This window comes from Notolabrus celidotus, chromosome 24 (assembly GCF_009762535.1).
Source record: "Notolabrus celidotus isolate fNotCel1 chromosome 24, fNotCel1.pri, whole genome shotgun sequence".
In the NCBI taxonomy this organism is placed as follows: domain Eukaryota; kingdom Metazoa; phylum Chordata; class Actinopteri; order Labriformes; family Labridae; genus Notolabrus; species Notolabrus celidotus.
The window spans coordinates 11,285,324-11,303,584 of record NC_048295.1 but is presented as its reverse complement, the minus strand read 5'-3'; the positions used below and the strand labels follow the sequence as shown (position 1 = coordinate 11,303,584).

The 18,261-nt window shown below is 39.6% G+C and overlaps 1 long non-coding RNA gene across 1 annotated transcript in view; it reads left to right on the top strand.

The window, feature by feature from the left end:
- The first annotated feature begins 218 nt into the window (after nucleotides 1-218).
- Nucleotides 219-18,261, top strand: part of LOC117808388 — a 63,390-nt gene continuing 45,347 nt past the window's right edge. Inside the window, exon 1 of the long non-coding RNA XR_004630285.1 lies at nucleotides 219-453. This is a non-coding gene — a long non-coding RNA (uncharacterized LOC117808388). The remainder of the gene's footprint in view (nucleotides 454-18,261) is intronic.

The following is an 18,261-nucleotide window of genomic DNA, read 5'->3' as shown; positions in this document are numbered from 1 at the left end:
TATTACCGCTCCTTTTAAGGCCATTATCATGCAAGACGCTCGTGCTGGTTGTTAGTATTCATCTTTCTTTATTATGTCGCCTCATGCTGGGCTTGTCATGGTGTCCAATGCAGAGAAGGTGGTGTTTTAACTTGACTTCCTGTCCCTGTGTGCCTCCTTCCTGTTTGATTCCTCCCAATCACCTGTTGTGTCACACCTGTGTTGATTACCATGTGTATTTAGCTTCACTGCCCCTCTTCCATCTGTTTGCCAGTTCACTCAGTCACTTGCACCTCACCTGGTCTTTCATCCCTGTTTTGGGAATTTCTTTCTTCATCTTGAGAAGTATGCATCTAGGGGCAGCCATCTTTTTTTTTTCAACACAACATGACAAGCAAGGTATCTTTGGATCCCAAATCTGACCTGGAAAGTTTGGGAAGAGTCCCCAGCAACAAAGAACAGAGCGGCTTTTTGGTGAGTGAAATGTTAGATTAGCCATTCATTGGTAACATATTGAAGAAATGTTGCACAGCTCTCTGAGCAAGCAAGAGTCTCATCCAGCACATGTTCACCTCACAATTTTAAACTTTGCCCACATTTAGCATTTACATCCAACGCTTAAAATTGCATGTACTTTGCTTGAAAAATGTTAAAAAGGCACCTCTTTAACACGGCAGTGATTCAGCTTTTAACATCCACTTTGAGTGTCGGCTAATCCAATGTGATCATTATTTCTAGTCTCATGACAAGACAAGGTTTTGAGTGTAATATTCAAAGAACATCTTCAGGATGTTTATTGATTTAAATAATGTTCTTTTTTTTTAAATATAAATGAAAGAAGAACACTTTGTCTTTAACATTCAGATGATGTTGTGATAATATTATTTAAGTAACAGACAAGGTTTTGAGTTTAACATTCAAAGAACATCTTAAGGATGTTGATCCTATTTAAATAATGTTTCTTTATTGTCAAAGAACATTTTGTCTTTAACATTCAGATGATGTTTTGATAATATTCTTTAGGTCACAGAGAAGGTTTTGAGTTAAGTATTCAAAGAACATCTTAAGGATGTTTATCAATTTTAATAATGTTTCTTTTTTGTTAACTATCAATGAAAGGAAGAACATTTTGTCTTTAACATTCAGATCATGTTTTGATAATATTCTTAAAGTAACAGATAAGGTTTGTAGTTTAATGTGCAAAGAACATCTTAAGGATGTTTTTCAATTTAAAAGATTTTCCTTTTTTGGTAGCAATAAATAAAAGAAGAACATTTTGTCTTTAACATTACTTCTATAAAATGTTCCAATAATGTTCCTTAATAACAGCAATAAAGCAACATATAAAAATGTTTAAAGGATGTTTCTGATGCCTCATCAAATCACAAAATGTTTTATTTAAGAATATTCTGGTGATATTTAATTAGAACAAAGATAGAATGTTTTATCTTTAACATTCAAATGATGCTTTGATAACATTCTTTGGGTCACAGCCCAACTAGCAATGTTTTGTTATCAAATGTTATCAAAACATCCTTTAAATGTTAAAGATAAAACATTCTATCTTTATTCTAATTAAATATCACCAGAATGTTCTTAAATAAAACATTTTGTGATTTGAGGCATCAGAAACATCCTTGAAACATTTTTATATGTTGCTTTATTGCTGTTATTAAGGAACATTTTTGGAACATTTTATAGAAGTAATGTTAAAGACAAAATGTTCTTCTTTCATTGATAGTTAACAAAAAAGGAACATTATTTAATTCCATAAACATCATTAAGATGTTCTTTGAATATTAAACTCAAAACCTTGTCTGTGACCTTAATAATATTATCAAAACATCATCTGAATGTTAAAGACAAAATGTTCTTTGACAATAAAAGAACATTATTTAGATTGATAAACATCCTTAAGATGTTCTTTGAATATTAAACTCTAAATCTTGTCAGTGACCTAAAGAGTATGATCAAAACATCATCTGAATCTTAAAGACAAAATGTTCTTTGACAATAAAGGAACATTGTACAGATTGATAAACATCCTTAAGATGTTCTTTGCATATTAAACTCCAAACCTTATCTGTTATTTTAAGAATATTATCAAAACATCATCTGAATGTTAAAGACAAAATGTTCTTCTTTCATTGACAGTTAACAAAAAAGGAACATTATATAGATTGATAAACATCCTTAAGATGTTCTTTGCATATTAAACTCCAAACCTTATCTGTTACTTAAAGAATATGATCAAAACATCATCTGAATGTTAAAGACAAAATGTTCTTTGACAATAAAGGAACATTATTTAGATTGATAAACATCCTTAAGATGTTCTTTGCATATTAAACTCCAAACCTTATCTGTTACTTAAATAATATTATCAAAACAGCATCTGAATGTTAAAGACAAAATGTTCTTCTTTCATTGACAGTTAACAAAAAAGGAACATTATATAGATTGATTAACATCCTTAAGATGTTCTTTGAATATTAAACTCAGAACCTTGTCTTTGACCTAAAGAATATGATCAAAACATCATCTGGGTGTTAAAGACAAAATGTTCTTTCATTAATACTTCACAATAAAGGAACATTTTTAAATCTATTACATCCTTCAGATGTTCTTTGAAAATTACACTCAGAACCTTGTCTTGAAACATAATCAGAACTTTTAGGGAATATTAGCCAATGAGAACATTCCCTGCTAGCTGGGGTCATAGCTTTGAGAACAGATATACAGAACACATCTGAGAACTCACCAAACTAAGAAATCCGACTCTTTGAGTAACAGCTGAGGCACAACTGCAATATCTGCAAAATGTCTAAAGTATGCTAGCTGTGAGAGAATATTGGACTCTGTATGAGGGCCCAGTTCAGAGAGGTGATTCATGGAAACGGCTCATTAGCTGGTCATTATCCCAGACCTCAAATGTAGCAAAGTGACCCCTGTGCTACTTTGCAGAGCTGTCATTGTCACCAGAGTGCAGCTATGGCTCTACAAGTATAATCAAAAGATTTCATCTGAGAGCAACAAAAGTGGAAGTTGGAACATTTTGGGCATCATAAATGAGATTCCACTCTTTCTGCAGTTTGAGAAAGTTTTTTTTTTATCTTTATGCAGACTCACATTTCATATGTCTGCCCCAGAGGGCAGGCAGCCAAAGAGCACGCACGGAGGGATCAAAAGAGGAGACATGCGAGCTATGAATCAATGAATCAGAAACAGCAGTCACCTTCAATCTGATCTCTTTTTTTTACCTTTTCAACTCTCCATCTCGCAAACAAGCAAGGTTACATCCCAGAGCAGTGTGGTTACCAACATCTGAAATGTTCACCTGGAGTTAAGCTCTGTGGTTGCTGTAAATACGCACCCTGCTGTGCTTCAATTGTGCTGCACTGATGTTGAAATTGTGCTTCAACCTTCCACAGAGGTGAAGAGATAATTTCTTGAGAGGGGCCAACATGTTGCTTGCTTTTCTGGCTTCGGATTTTCTCTGAACTGTGAGTGGGGGAAAAAATGAGGGGAATTCATTAGCGTTTTTAATCCTGGTGCCTCCAGTCTGCACGCCGTGATGTCCTTGGACAAGCTGCTGAACTCCAAGTCGCTCCATCAGTGTATGAATGTGTTTCTTGCAATGTCGTGTACAGTGTTTTAAGATCCATCACAGTGAAGTCCGTTTATTTTCTCTCTCAAAGAAATGCTAAAGAATCTATAGGAGGCCTGTTTTATAAACGTTATGGACTGTGAGGAAATCAATTAAAAATATCTGCCTTTGCAATGCAAGGCTTTCAAAACATACCTCTGACTTTCATGAGACTAGACAGCTTTGCTTCTTTTCTGGATGTTGGCATTTTGTTCCAGACGACTCTTTAGAAAAACAGTAGTCCTTACTTTCTACTTTTTGCATTTAACGGCTAATCTGATAATGAGCTTCACATTACGTAATGACTCTTAATGAGCTAATCAGCTTTCAAATTTAACATTATTCTTTGAATCTAAACATGCCTTTTGCAAATCTTAATTCATGTAATCTACTGTTTAGTGGTAGAAGAAGAATAAAACCTGCGTTGTCTAGATAGCTAGCTGGTTTCTGAGTCTTCTTCTGTTGCAACTGATGCTTTTCTATGTCTTTCCTCTACACACTGGAGTAAAGGCCAGCTAGCTAGCTGGTGTCACAGTCATCTTCTTCTGTTGCAACTGATGCTTTTTCTGTCTTCCCTCTATATACAGGTGTAAAGGCCAGCTAGCTAGCTGGTGTCACAGTCTTCTTCTTCTGCTGCAACTGGTGCCTTTTCTGTCTTTCCCCTACACACTGGAATAAAGGCAAGCTAGCTAGCTGGTGTTGCAGTCTTCTTCTTCTGTTGCAACTGATGCTTTTCCATGTCTTTCCTCTACACACTGGAGTAAAGGCCAGCTAGCTAGCTGGTTTCTGAGTCTTCTTCTGTTGCAACTGATGCTTTTCTATGTATTTCCTCTACACACTAAAGTAAAGGCCAGCTAGCTAGCTAGTTTCTGAGTCTTCTTCTTCTGTTGCAACTGATGCTTTTCTATGTCTTTCATCTACACACTGGAGTAAGGCAAGCTAGCTAGCTGGTGTCGCAGTCTTCTTCTTCTGTTGCAACTGATGCTTTTCCATGTCTTTCCTTTACACACTGGAGTAAAGGCCAGCTAGCTAGCTGGTGTCACAGTCTTCTTCTTCTGTTCCAACTGATGCTTTTCCATGTCTTTCCTTTACACACTGGAGTAAAGGCCAGCTAGCTAGCTGGTGTCACAGTCTTCTTCTTCTGTTCCAACTGATGCTTTTCTATGTCTTTCCTCTACACACTGGAGTAAAGGCCAGCTAGCTAGCTGGTGTCACAGTCTTCTTCTTCTGTTGCGACTGATGCTTTTTCTGTCTTCCCTCTATATACTGGAGTAAAGGCCAGCTAGCTAGCTGGTGTCACAGTCTTCTTCTTCTGCTGCAACTGGTGCCTTTTCTATGTCTTTCCCCTACACACTAAAGTAAAGGCCAGCTAGCTAGCTAGTTTCTGAGTCTTCTTCTGTTGCGGCTGCTGCCTTTTCCATGTGTTTCCTGTACACACTAAAGTAATGGTCAGCTAGTTATCTGGTGTCTCAGTCTTCTTCTTCTGTTGCAACTAATGCGTTTTCTTATGTCTTTTCTTTAGCTAGCTAGCTGGTTTCTGGGTCTTCTTCTGTTGCGGTTGCTGCTTTTTCCATCTCTTTTCTCTGTTTTATAGTGGGTGGCAACCAGCGTAAAGAACCACTAATACCCCTGACTGTGGACCAAGTGGCAACCTCCAGTCTTAAAATATGAAGCCCATGCAGAAGTGCTAAAAACTGCAGTTCCTCAATTGTCCACTTGAAGCTGGCTGCAGAAACACCGGAAACCACATACACACCCATTCAAAAAAGACGATCTTTACAGCAGAAATAAACATGTTTACAGCCTGGTGTTAAATTCACAAGCTTTGCCCAAATAAGGGCATGGCTGACTTGATTGACAGACATGCACCCTATAGATGTAAGCGAAAAGGCTTAAGGTCCGCCTCTTAACCTCAGAGGAAGTTTGGTTGTGTTTAGCACTTCCAATATGGCGCCAACTGACGGAACAGATGGGTGACGTCACAGATACTACGTCCATTTTTTTTCACAGTCTATGGGTGTGACATTAGTTGCATTGCAGTAAAAGCAACACTTGAGTAAAGGCAGGCTAGCTAGCTGGTTTCTGAGTCTTCTTCTGTTGCGGCTTCTGCTTTTTCCATGTATTTCCTCTGTTTTACTGTGGGTAGATACCAGCTTAAAGACCCACTACTGCCCCTACTGTACGCTTGGCATAAATCTAGAGTGCCATTACATCATGAGACCTGATGTTGAACTTATTCCGAGCAGAGCTGTGCCGATGCCAACTTATTTTTTGATCAAGGTTTTTTTCTCGTAGGACAGATTGTTTGTTTTCACTCCCATTCAACATCGTCAATGAGACTCTGCTTTGGTATCTTTACGAGTTCAGGCCAAGTTCCCGGAGGCCTTCATCTTGTTGGTAAATCAGGTCCATTGTGATCATTTCACGTGGGAGACTGTGGGAGTGCATTTGTGCAGGCATGAATCCAAGGCATTGTGAAATAAGAGAAAAGGGAAGGTTGAGAAGTACACGAGTTAGATGTCTTTTCTGTGAACACGCCACTATATCCAGAAGACATTCATGCACATCTTTAGGAGTGTGTCTCTTCTTCTTCTTATGTGCGTGTGTGTTTATCTGTGCAGAAGTGTGTTTAGCTCGCATTCATGCTCGCTCTCAAAGTGTCCTTGACCGCTGACCTTCTTTCTCAAGAAAATCCACCCTCCGCCTGAGAGGTACACGCCGTAAACACACTCCCTGATGCAAACAGATTTCCGAAAGGTGAACAGGAGACCTTGGCGTCTGCTCTCTGCCACCGCTAATCTCTTTGTTTGATCTCTGCTTTGTCACTCCCCTGCTCAAAAAAGAAGGGGGGGCAGATTTCATGTTTCCTGAAAGGAATGGCAGCCATTCTGTTTGTTTGGTGTGATAGAGCCACACATAAAGATGCACTTCTCCCAGCGTTTGGCTTCAATTCTACCTCTGGGAGTCAGTGAGTCATGCTTTGTATGTTCCAGCTGTTTACAAAATCCCTGTGTACCATCGAATCAAAGATGATGGAGGATTACTCATGCCTGTTTACAGCTTTAAAAGCTGTGTGACACCTTGCCCACAACTGCATGCTAATGTCTGGCACACAGGTAAGGGAGGGCATATTCCTTTAAATAGCAAATTTCAGCAACTCATAGTACCTTAAACATAGCATTAAAGGGAGAGTCATTTTTTTTTCCAAAGTGGTGTTGTGTGAGTTACACATCACAAGTAAGTGCACAAGCCATAATGGATGCCGGTCAGCTCCGCCCCTTTAATGAGAAACCACCAGGAGAAGTGGCGTGCAAGCGAGGCTACAGTTGTCTGCAGATGGGGCCAAGTGTGCCACTCTGCAGCCATTGCTATGTCGCTAAGGTAACCATGGTCATGTGGTGCTTTAAAGTGCTTTAGTATACGTAATAGGCGGATTAACTTAACCTGGTCGTCTACGGCGGCAAACCAGAGGAACCTACGAGACAAGGGAGCACAGGGACTCCAGAAAGGTCTATGGTTAGTAACTTTAATGGGACAGGAAGAGTTAAAGTGAGAGACAGACAGAGGAGGAAGAGGGAAAGACAGGATCCCAGTGTGTCAGTTTGTCAGTTCCCCCGGCAGTCTAAGCCTATAGCAGCATAACTAAGAGCTGGTTCAAGCCTGATCCAGCTCTAACTATAAGCTTTATCAAAAAGGAAAGTTTGAAGCCTACTCTTAAAAGTAGAGAGGGTGTCTGCCTCCCGGACCTTGACTGGTAGATGACTCCAAGGGAGAAGGGCCTGATAACTGAAGGCTCTACCTCCCATACTACTTTTAGAGACTTTAGGAAAAAGCATGCATGCTTGGAGCATGATGGATCTACTAATAACTGAGGGCTCTACCTCCCATATTACTTTTAGCCGTTTAGGTAAATGCATGCTTGCTGGGAGCATAAGGGATCTACTAATAACTGAAGGCTCTACCTCCCATATTACTTTTAGAGACTTAAGGTACAGACCTGCATGCTTGGAGCGTGAGTGCCTGACCATGAAGAGCTTTGTAGGTCAGAAGAAGGATCTTAGATTCTATTCTAGTTAGCATCCATCTTTTGCCCTGGCAGTTTAAGCTTGGACAGTTGAGGTGGGAATGGAAAAGCCTGGAGGTGTGAAGCCATGTCTCTCACATTCATACACATAGTGAAGAGGCAGAGGACAAAGAGGGAAAGACAGGATCCCAGTGTGTCAGTTCCCCCGGCAGTCTAGGCCTATAGCAGCATAACTAAGAGCCGGTCCAAGCCTGATCCAGCTCTAACTATAAGCTTTATCAAAAAGGAAAGTTTGAAGCCTACTCTTAAAAGTAGAGAGGGCGTCTGCCTCCTGGACCTTGACTCGTAGATGACTCCAAAGGAGAGGGGCCTGAGAACTGAAGGTTCTACCTCCCATACTACTTTTAGAGACTTTTGAGTTGAAGCTTGGACAGTTGAGGTGGGAATGGAAAAGCCTGGAGGTGTGACGCCATGTCTCTCACACTCAAACACACAGTGAAGAGGCAGAGGACAATGAGGGAAAGACAGGATCCCAGTGTGTCAGTTTGTCAGTTCCCCCGGCAGTCTAAGCCTATAGCAGCATAACTAAGGTCTGGTCCAAGCCTGAGCCAAAAAGGAAGGTTTGAAGCCTACTCTTAAAAGTAGAGAGGGTGTCTGCCTCCCGGACCTTGACTGGTAGATGACTCCAAAGGAGAAGGGCCTGATAACTGAAGGCTCTACCTCCCATACTACTTTTAGAGACTTTTGAGTTGAAGCTTGGACAGTTGAGGTGGGAATGGAAAAGTCTGGAGGTGTGACGCCATGTCTCGCACACTCATACACATAGTGAAGAGGCAGAGGACAATGAGGGAAGACAGGATCCCAGTGTGTCAGTTCCCCCGGCAGTCTAAGCCTATAGCAGCATAACTAAGGTCTGGTCCAAGCCTGAGCCAAAAAGGAAAGTTTGAAGCCTACTCTTAAAAGTAGAGAGGGTGTCTGCCTCCCGGACCTTGACTGGTAGATGACTCCAAAGGAGAAGGGCCTGAGAACTGAAGGCTCTACCTCCCATACTACTTTTACAGACTTTTGAGTTGAAGCTTGGACAGTTGAGGTGGGAATGGAAAAGCCTGGAGGTGTGACGCCATGTCTCTCACACTCATACACATAGTGAAGAGGCAGAGGACAATGAGGGAAAGACAGGATCCCAGTGTGTAAGTTCCCCTGGCAATCTAAGCCTATAGCAGCATAACTAAGGTCTGGTCCAAGCCTGAGCCAAAAAGGAAAGTTTGAAGCCTACTCTTAAAAGTAGAGAGGGTGTCTGCCTCCCGGACCCTGACTGGTAGATTATTCCAAAGGAGAGGGGCCTGATAACTGAAGGTTCTACCTCCCATACTACTTTTAGAGACATTAATTGCAGACCTGCATGCTGGGAGCGTAGTGTTTTAGAGGTGCCTGACTATTTCGAGCTTTTCAACCTTGCTGTTTGTGCTTGGACAGTTGAGGTGGGAGTGGAACAGCCTGGAGGTGTGTGTGTGTGTGTGTGTGTCACTCCCAGTGACGCCATGTCTCTCACACACAAACACACAGTGAAGAGGCGACGAGGAGAAAGAGGTCACTTGAGCCAAACACTCCGCGGACTCCTCTGAACTTGAAGGTGTCGCAACTGGAGGCGAAGTTTGCCTTTTCTTTACTTTGAGCTTAGAGCACACTGTGTTTGGAACGATTCAAACTTTATTATTGAAACGGCGGAAAGTAATCGTACTAATGAGGTCATCAGTGTTTGTCGTGACTTAATAAGCTTTGAATTCTCTGTTGTGGTGACACCAAACGGTCTAATCACTGAATCAAACAATGGTGACAGTTAAAGGGCCACACATCATAATTCCATGAGTACACTGTTAACACATTGCATCCACTTACATGTATTATTCTTCATTCACATCCCCATTAGTGCCCCTCTAAGTGGCTGCCAGCCTAATTGGAAAGGACATCCTCTTTTCAAGTGTTTTTTTATCCGAGTCTGATGTCCAAGAACATTTCCAGACTCGGTTGAGAAAGTCAAGGACACCACTGACTAATGCTGCTCTGTATAAAGAAAAAAAAAAATGCAGATCCTCTCGCCATGTCGTCCAAAGCTGATTACTTAATCCACTGGACTCTGCTGTTATGTTGTTCCCTGTCATGGCGTCGCAGTGGGACGCAGAGTTCAGATTTATATTGAGATTATATTTACCCGTCATTAAATCCCTCCCTGGGTGAGTCTGTTGGTGCATCCCCCAAAAGTAATGCCAGGATTTAGAAAAATACAGGATTTAAGCTGTTTACACAGACGCAGCGAGGGCAAGTGGAGTATCACAGAAGTGGATGTTTACAGCTGAACTGGGGCTCATACAGGAGTGAGGTTTGAGAACAGGAAGTCACTATTTGTAGAGACATAGTGTTAGAGCAAGATCTGTGACTCCCTACTTAAGTTGTGCTTCAATAATAAGTCTATAAGGTGGCATAGCAAACCTTACAATATCTAACATAGATGATTAAATACATGTCTGAAAAATTCTCATTTTGGCCAATCAAACTCTGAAACATGAGACATTTATTCATCTATTTATAGAGAAACTTTGTATCTATGGGGCGCCGTTTGTAAAGTTGCACACATGTAGCTCTTAAATTTTCATAAAAATGTAGTATGAAATTTTAAGTCACTTTTTTATCACATTTCGTGGAATATTTAATTTTGTTTTGCTAAATGTATTTAAGTCAAAATCATCTTAATGCTAAATATAAATGTTAAATATGAATATAAACGTTCAATATTAAATATAAATCCAAATGTTAAATATAAATCCAAATGTTAAATATAAATGTACATGTTCAATATAAATCTAAATGTTAAATACTAATTATAAAAGTTAAACATAAATCCAAATGTTAAATATAAATGTACATGTTCAATATAAATCTAAATGTTAAATACTAATTATAAAAGTTAAACATAAATCCAAATGTTAAATATAAATTAAATCGTTAAATATAACTGTTAAACATAAATTCAAATGTTTCATATTAAATCAAAATGTGTAAAATAAATGTAATCTTTAAATATAAATGTTAAATATAAATTCAAATGTTTCATTTTAATCCAAATGTTGAATATAAATGTAATCGTTAAATATAAATATAAATGTGAAATATTAAATTTAAATCTTTAACATAAATACAAATGCTAAATATAAATTAGATGTTTAATATAAATGTTAAATATGAATTCAAATGTTTCATTTTAAATTCAAATGTTAAATATAAATGTTATTGTTAGATATAGATATAAATGTGAAATATTAAATTTAAATGTTAAACATAAATCCAAATGTTAAATATAAAAGTTAAATATAAACTCAAATGTTACATTTTTAATCAAAATGTTAAATATAAATGTAAATGTTGAATATAAATTTTGAATATAAATGTAAATGTTGAATATAAATGTTGAATATAAATGTTGAATATAAATGTTGAATATAAATTTAAATGTTACATTTTAAATCAAAATGGTAAACTTTAATATAAATGTTAAGTAAAAATATAGATGTTACGTATCATTCAAAATGTTAAATGTGGCTCCATGATCCTAAATGTTTAGCTAAAATGCAAATTCACACTGCTGCCCAGCGGAAATACCAAAATAAAAGCTTCAAAAAGTGATAGACTTGTGAAGACTTATGATGACATGTGGACAGGAAGTGAGATATTTAAGGGAAGAAATGTCAATCATCAATCTCTGCCTTTCATTTTCCAACTTTTTAACATTTTTGTTGTTGTATCACAACTGATAAGCTAAAGCATTCCTCCAGAGCCTTATTCACACAATCATACAACATAACTGACATAACAAGTGGAAGACTAGCTACTTCCATTATGTTAAGCAAGTTTAAATTACTGCTTTGAGTGGAGTAAAATGTTAAAAAAAAGCACATTTAGTGGATTTACTTTGATCCGGCACACTTGCCTGGGAGGATTATGTTGCAGTGGATATAGCCATGTCATGGCTGATTGCTTAGGCGTTCTCCTGGAGTCATTCCAAAAACTGGTTTTAACCCACTGGTGGTTTACAAATCAAAACATGTCAAAATAGAGCCAATGCTGAAAAGAATGGAACACCCTCTTCAACGAACTCGCCGTGTGTTGGTTGGAAGGTACGAGGTCGAATCCATTTTCCTACACTGGGATGAAAAATGTAATTGTTATGGAAGATTACTCTTAAAGGGTGAAGTGAAGCTCCATGTGGAGGTGGTGGAAAGTTCACATTTTTAACTTCTGGTGAACTTATATATTTGATGCTTTTGACTAGTGCTGATCTGTTGGATGTTTCCCACAAGAAAAGCCGGTGATGTAATTATTGAACTCCTGCCTAAGCTTCTAAGCTCAACACTTCCAGTTATAGCTGGGATGAGAATTGGAATGTATGGATAATAATAATAAAGTGAAGTGACGGTCCGACATGAGGAACATGGTGCCAAAAACAAAACTTCCCAGTAAGTTGTGGAAAAACAGCCGTCTCATTTCATCCAATTAAACAAACCAACAACATTTCTTCTCTCACACAACTCCGCCAGTTGACACAGTTCCACTTTTGGCGCTTTTTTCCAGGAAAGTAGCATAATCTTCTATTTTTTTTTTTGGTGGGTGAATTTTTTGGATACTACTTTTACAGACATCTGCTTGACTAATGGTGTGATGAGATGCACAAGATGCAAGTTGTCTGAGGATGTCAAAGAGATGGAGAGAGAGAGAGAGAGAGAGGGAGGGGGGGATAAGAGAGACGAAGACGGACAGAAGCTGGATATGACTGACACGGCGCTTACTCACTTGACAGAGCATATTTGTACTCTCAGCCTCGAGGGGAACCTTAATGCGCTATGAGACAGAGAGGGAAGGAGAGAGAGAGATATGGGCAGCTCTAATAAATATATAACTACAGAGAGGTTGTACACCTTTTCGAATTGCATGCACTTTCACTCACGTGGAACTTTAAAGTCATACTTGAAAGCAACAGTAGCTCTCCTGTAAGTCCACTTTACACCTAATACCTCTTCAGCAATTAATTAAAAGCAGGTAATGCATGTTTCTCAAGGGTTTGAGAACCAATGGTTTTTGGTACCAATACCAATACACAGTAACTGGGTACCAGTTTGTTGCACATTTCTTGCTTAACAGAGGTTTTATTGGCAACTTTGGGGTCCCCCTTGGGAAATGCGCTTCAGGAAATGTCCCATTTGTTGTCCCTCTATCTATCTATCTATCTATCTATCTATCTATCTATCTATCTATCTATCTATCTATCTATCTATCTATCTATCTATCTATCTATCTATCTATCTATCTGAACTTCCTTTTAACAGGCAGAAACCTCAGGCAGAACCAGACTCATGTTAGACAGCCATCTGCCTCGACGGAGTTGGGTCTGGAAAGAGGGATAGAGGAGCATAACAGAGAGAGGGAGCGGTGATAGTGATGAGATGAGTAGTAGTAGCTGTTGCCGCTGGAGTCCACAGCAGGAGGAACCTACGAGACAAGGGAGCTCAGGGACTCCAGTAAGGTCTATGGTTAGTAGCTTTAGTGGGACGGGTAGAGTTAAAGTAAGTGATGAGGACGTCAACCTGATGGTCGGTTTAACAATGCAGCTAATGCTAACAGCTTTGCTAGCATGACTGCCAGGAAGGCCAGATCCTTGGATTGAGATCTAAGGAATTCGTTGTGTTCCCCCAGGCCACTTTCTTCCATTGCTTTATGGTCTAGCTCTGATCCTTGTGACCACAGTGGGCGTTTTCAGTGATGCACAGGGGTCAGCATGGGCACCCTGACTGGTGTGCAACTTCCTGATTGGTGGACGTGACTGCTGTCAGTGCACCAAGTAGTCCAGATTTTTTATACTGTTTAAACTCACTGGGCATTTCTTAGAACATGAACATAATTCCAAATGTACCCATAAGTACTCACCCACACATGCATACACATATATGATACATTCACAATAGCGCCTGTCCGAATCTTTAGCGTTATGACCTTTTAATTTATTTCACATTCATATAAATGGACATCAAATGTTCTACCATGGGTTCTTGGAGTTGATAATATATTGTAGTTCTTAATAATAACCTTTCATGCTTTGTCTCTTCATCTCCTTCAGTCAGGTACAGCACTCTGTGTAATTGCTCTGTCTGAATAATGTGCTTCAGTTTTGATGTGTACGGAGTTTGCACAATGGTTCTAGACTTAGTGGATTTTTCTTTGTGGTTGTGAAGACTTGGGTGCATGGGTCTGTACAATGTACTAAGCCATTGCTTTGCCTTTACCGGACAGGACAGCTGAAGAGAGACAGGAAATGTGGGGAGTAGAGAGTGGGGGAAGACATGCAGGAAATGGCCATGGTTGGTAGTTGAACCAGCTAACGCTACAACAAGGATTTTAGCCTCTGTACATGGGGCGCATTCCTAAACCACAAGGCCAACTGCGCCCCCTAGGACACCCTTTTAATACCTTAAAGTTGACCTGTGTCCTACACACTTATGCCACCAATATACAAGTATAAAATGCAGGGAGGGGTATTCTAGTGTGTTTAGGCAGCTTACCCAGAAGATGGCGCTCAAACAACCATCAAAGCTCAAAGCATTGGGGATACATAGTGAGGTGGACCAGTCTAGAAGCGCCACTCTTCCTGTTTGTCTCACATATTGGATTATAAGAACGCATTAAATCGCTGGTATAGTATTAAAGGGGATAAATATCGCGTAGTATTGGTTTGGTGGAAAATACTTGAATGTAAGACAAGAAGTGACCAGGAGAGGGGGTTTGGGGAGTCTTGGCGATTTGGTCGGGGGCGTCAGTCTGTCTGAAACTTCTATCTGAGTAAGTTATTTTTAAGGGGGCATTTTTGACTTCATTTGATTGGTGGGCTAAAGAGAGACAGGAAATGTGGGGAGTAGAGAGTGGGGGAAGACTTAAAGCAAATGGCCATGGTAGGGAGTTGAACCAGAGACCGCTGCGACAAGGACTATAGCCTCTGTACATGGGGCGCCTGCCTAAACCACAAAGCCAACTGATAGGATACACTTTTAATACCTTAAAGTTGAGCTGTTTCCTACGCTCTTATGCCACATATATACTAGTTTAAAATGTAGAGGGGTAGTCTAGTGAGTTAAAGCATCTTACCCAGAAGATGGCGCTCAAGCAACCAAAGGGCCTGCTTCAAAGCTCAAAGCATGCTGGATACATAGTAGGTTTTTTGGGGGGGCATTTTTGACTTCATTTGATTGGTGGGCGAAAGAGAGACAGGAAATGTGGGGAGTAGAGAGTAGGGGAAGACATAAAGCAAATGGGCATGGCTGGGAGTCAAACCAGTGAATGCTGCGACAAGGACTTCAGCCTCTGTGCATGGGGCGCATGCCTAACCCGCTAGGCCAGCAGTGCCCTAACTCACATCTCTCAACACAAACATAGACTGAGCTTGACTTCTGTATGGGTAACTGTCAGGGTGGTGATATCAGATGGGAGAAGAAAGAGCTACACACGCAGTGGAAGTCTTCATGGACCATTTCCCTGTGAGGTCCCAAAAAATACTTATATTTTTTGGGACCTCTATGGGATGTCCTAAAATGTTAGAACCTTTCTTTAGACTAAACTATCACATCATAAAAATGAACCCTTCATTGGTACATCCTGAGATTGTACACTGTTTACAAACATAAACAGGAAATACCAAAGTGCAGTTTTACAGTCCACATGATGACATCATACGCGCTTTTTAATGTATCCCCAAAAAGAAGGCGAACGTAAGAGGCTTCATTTCTTCCCCCGACATGAACTGATGCTGCTATCTTACATCAGACAGGATAAACATGGAGGCTTACCAAGTTTGACAAGTATGGCGTCAGTGTAAAACACCCAGCCATTCCATAATTCATCTTGACACACTAATATCTAATAGCTGTGTTCGTCTAGTGAGAAAACACAGCAAATACTGCCAGTTCTGCTGAAAGATGTGCTTCATACATCATTGATTAAACAGGGCACGCTTGCCCTTAATGCTAAATTTGGCAGCAAAAGTTCGACAGCTACAAACAAGCACACACTAAATTGGAGTTTTCCTTCATCTCACGCCAAGGAAGTGGAAGAGAAACCCCTGAGATGTTTGCGCTCACCTTTGTAGACAGACTAGGAACTCAAACTAGGCAGGTTAGAATCTGAGGTAGGATTGAAGACACTGGATTAAAAGGCAAGTAGTTTCAGATTGAATGGGGGACAGTTGGTCTACAATTCAAGGTGTCTTTTTGGTCCCAAACCACGGCAAGCAAATACCGATTCCTCATCTTCAAGCCGGCGCTCCAGATGAAGTTATGCTTGACATTCCTCTGTGCATGGCGGAGGAGAGTTGGAGCAGAGAGAGAAGGAAACCTGTGGTTGAACTCGGGCCTGTTGTCAGATTGTTTTTCCTGTGATGGATGGGAGCTGGCACAGCTTGGAACTGACATTCATAGTTCGCTACAGTCCATAGAGAGACGGCCTCCACTGGGGCATAAATCACAACTGTTGCCGAGGCCCCTTCGGAGAGAGGGCCATTTCAGACGCAGGCGAGCTTGAAGGCGTGGAAGTTAGACACAGAGAGAGAGGTGTGGACAAATGGAATAGAAAAAGGCCCCTAAACTGTTCGACATGCCTAACAAACTCCCACTTCCCCGTTCAGACGTGCAGACGAGGGCGGCAAAGCGTCCAATATTATGATACAGTTAATGGCGTTTAGCTGGTGATATTATTTCAATGTGAACCAGAGACTGTTAACCTTCGCACTTTGTTACACCCCAAAGTGCAAGAACGATCCACAAAAGGACATAAAGGTTTGATGTGAGCGGTTCTGAAGCAGTGCAATTGCAGTACCCCAAGGGAGCCCAATGCTTTGGTTTTCATGACTCTGCAGGGATTGATGAGAATATCACTCACTGCAACTCTCAAATGTTAAGGTGTTCTTTGAACTGGGGCAGTAATGCACAAATCATGCAGCATAACTAGCAAAGCATGCATATTTGGAGATATTTAAATGGTCACATCAGTTTGAATTTTTTGAATGCAAAATGTTAAACTACCATTTGGATGGACAAAAGAGGAAATGGTTCACTGCCAAGTACTTCCAATCTGCAACCATTTTGACCTTCTGTTTTTTTTTTGATGCATCTAGAAACCACATAAGAATCGTAGTCTTGTTTTTTTTTTCACTTTAAACCAAAAGAAGGAAAACACAACTATGGAGTTTGTTTTGCAATTTTTGTTTTAGGTCAAAAATTCATCAAGAAAGTTATCTTCAAGAAATCAGTGATTTTTTTTTTTTTTTTTACTCGTATTTTACAATAAGGAATTAAGGGGTTAAATAAAGACAATGGATGGACACATGACACCAAAGTAAAATTAAACATTTCAAAATAAAAGCCCAGGGAACTTAGAAATATGTGAATACTGTCCTATTACAACTATTCATGATAATACTATTAAACCTTAAAAAGCAAGACAGCCGGCGGCGGCTAAAAAAAGTTCTTGTTCTTAAATGTTTGATAACTTTTGAACCTCTAATCCTATCAACAAGCTTTAAAAACTCAGTTACAGGAAACATTCTCAGCTTTCCATTGATACCACATTTGTCTCCTTATATACTAGATATTTTAGTAATAATAAAAATTCACATTTTAGTGGAGTTGGAACTAAAATACAACTTCATTTTTGAATAATATTGTGTGATTTACATATACACCATATCTATTTTTTCTTAGTTAACTGTGTAGAATATTACAACACATCACAATATTGTGATATATCATGATACTATCGTATCGTGACCCAAGTATCATGATGCGTATTGTATCGTGAGGTTCTTGGTAATACTCACCCCTGTTGTATACTCAAATAATGTACTTCTCTCACTCTATGTTCATAGTCAGTGAAAATCATTTCCAATTTGTATATTTCAATTCATTAATGAAGACAGTTTCCACTATTTGTTACCATGTTTGCATGTGTTTATAATCAGCATGTATTTATCTGAAAAGTCACTTTTGCTTGTGTCCTAATTTATGATATAATAACACCTCTACTTACTCTCAGACCTTCTTTACACACTTCTACAGGGTCAGTAAATGAAACATAAGAACACACCTGTTAATGCTATAATAAATGGCTGTAACTTGCTGGCTTACTTGTTTGTTCGCTTATTTGCTGATGATGAAATAATGTTATAATCTGAGAAGTTGTGAAGGTTGAGAGAATACATAGATCTTCAAAGCAGAGGATACAAGCAGAGTATTGTATGGCTGTGAAATGATATTTAAAGGGACGGGAGATGCTGGAGAGGTGCAAAGGGTTGGCTAGCATGAGTTTTAGAAGTTAAATTCGTTAGCTGGTGGATGACATACCCATGTCATGTTCCCATAGAGTGAAAGTCCTGTCTTGGTGGGGATGCTTTGTCTAATCATAGATGTTATTAAACTGATGATCAAAGTTTTGAGAGCTTGTGGGATGAAATAGACTTGACTCGGGTCAATGACACTTAGCACCTAGCTTGAAATATACATACTGTTGGGCGTAACTGTCA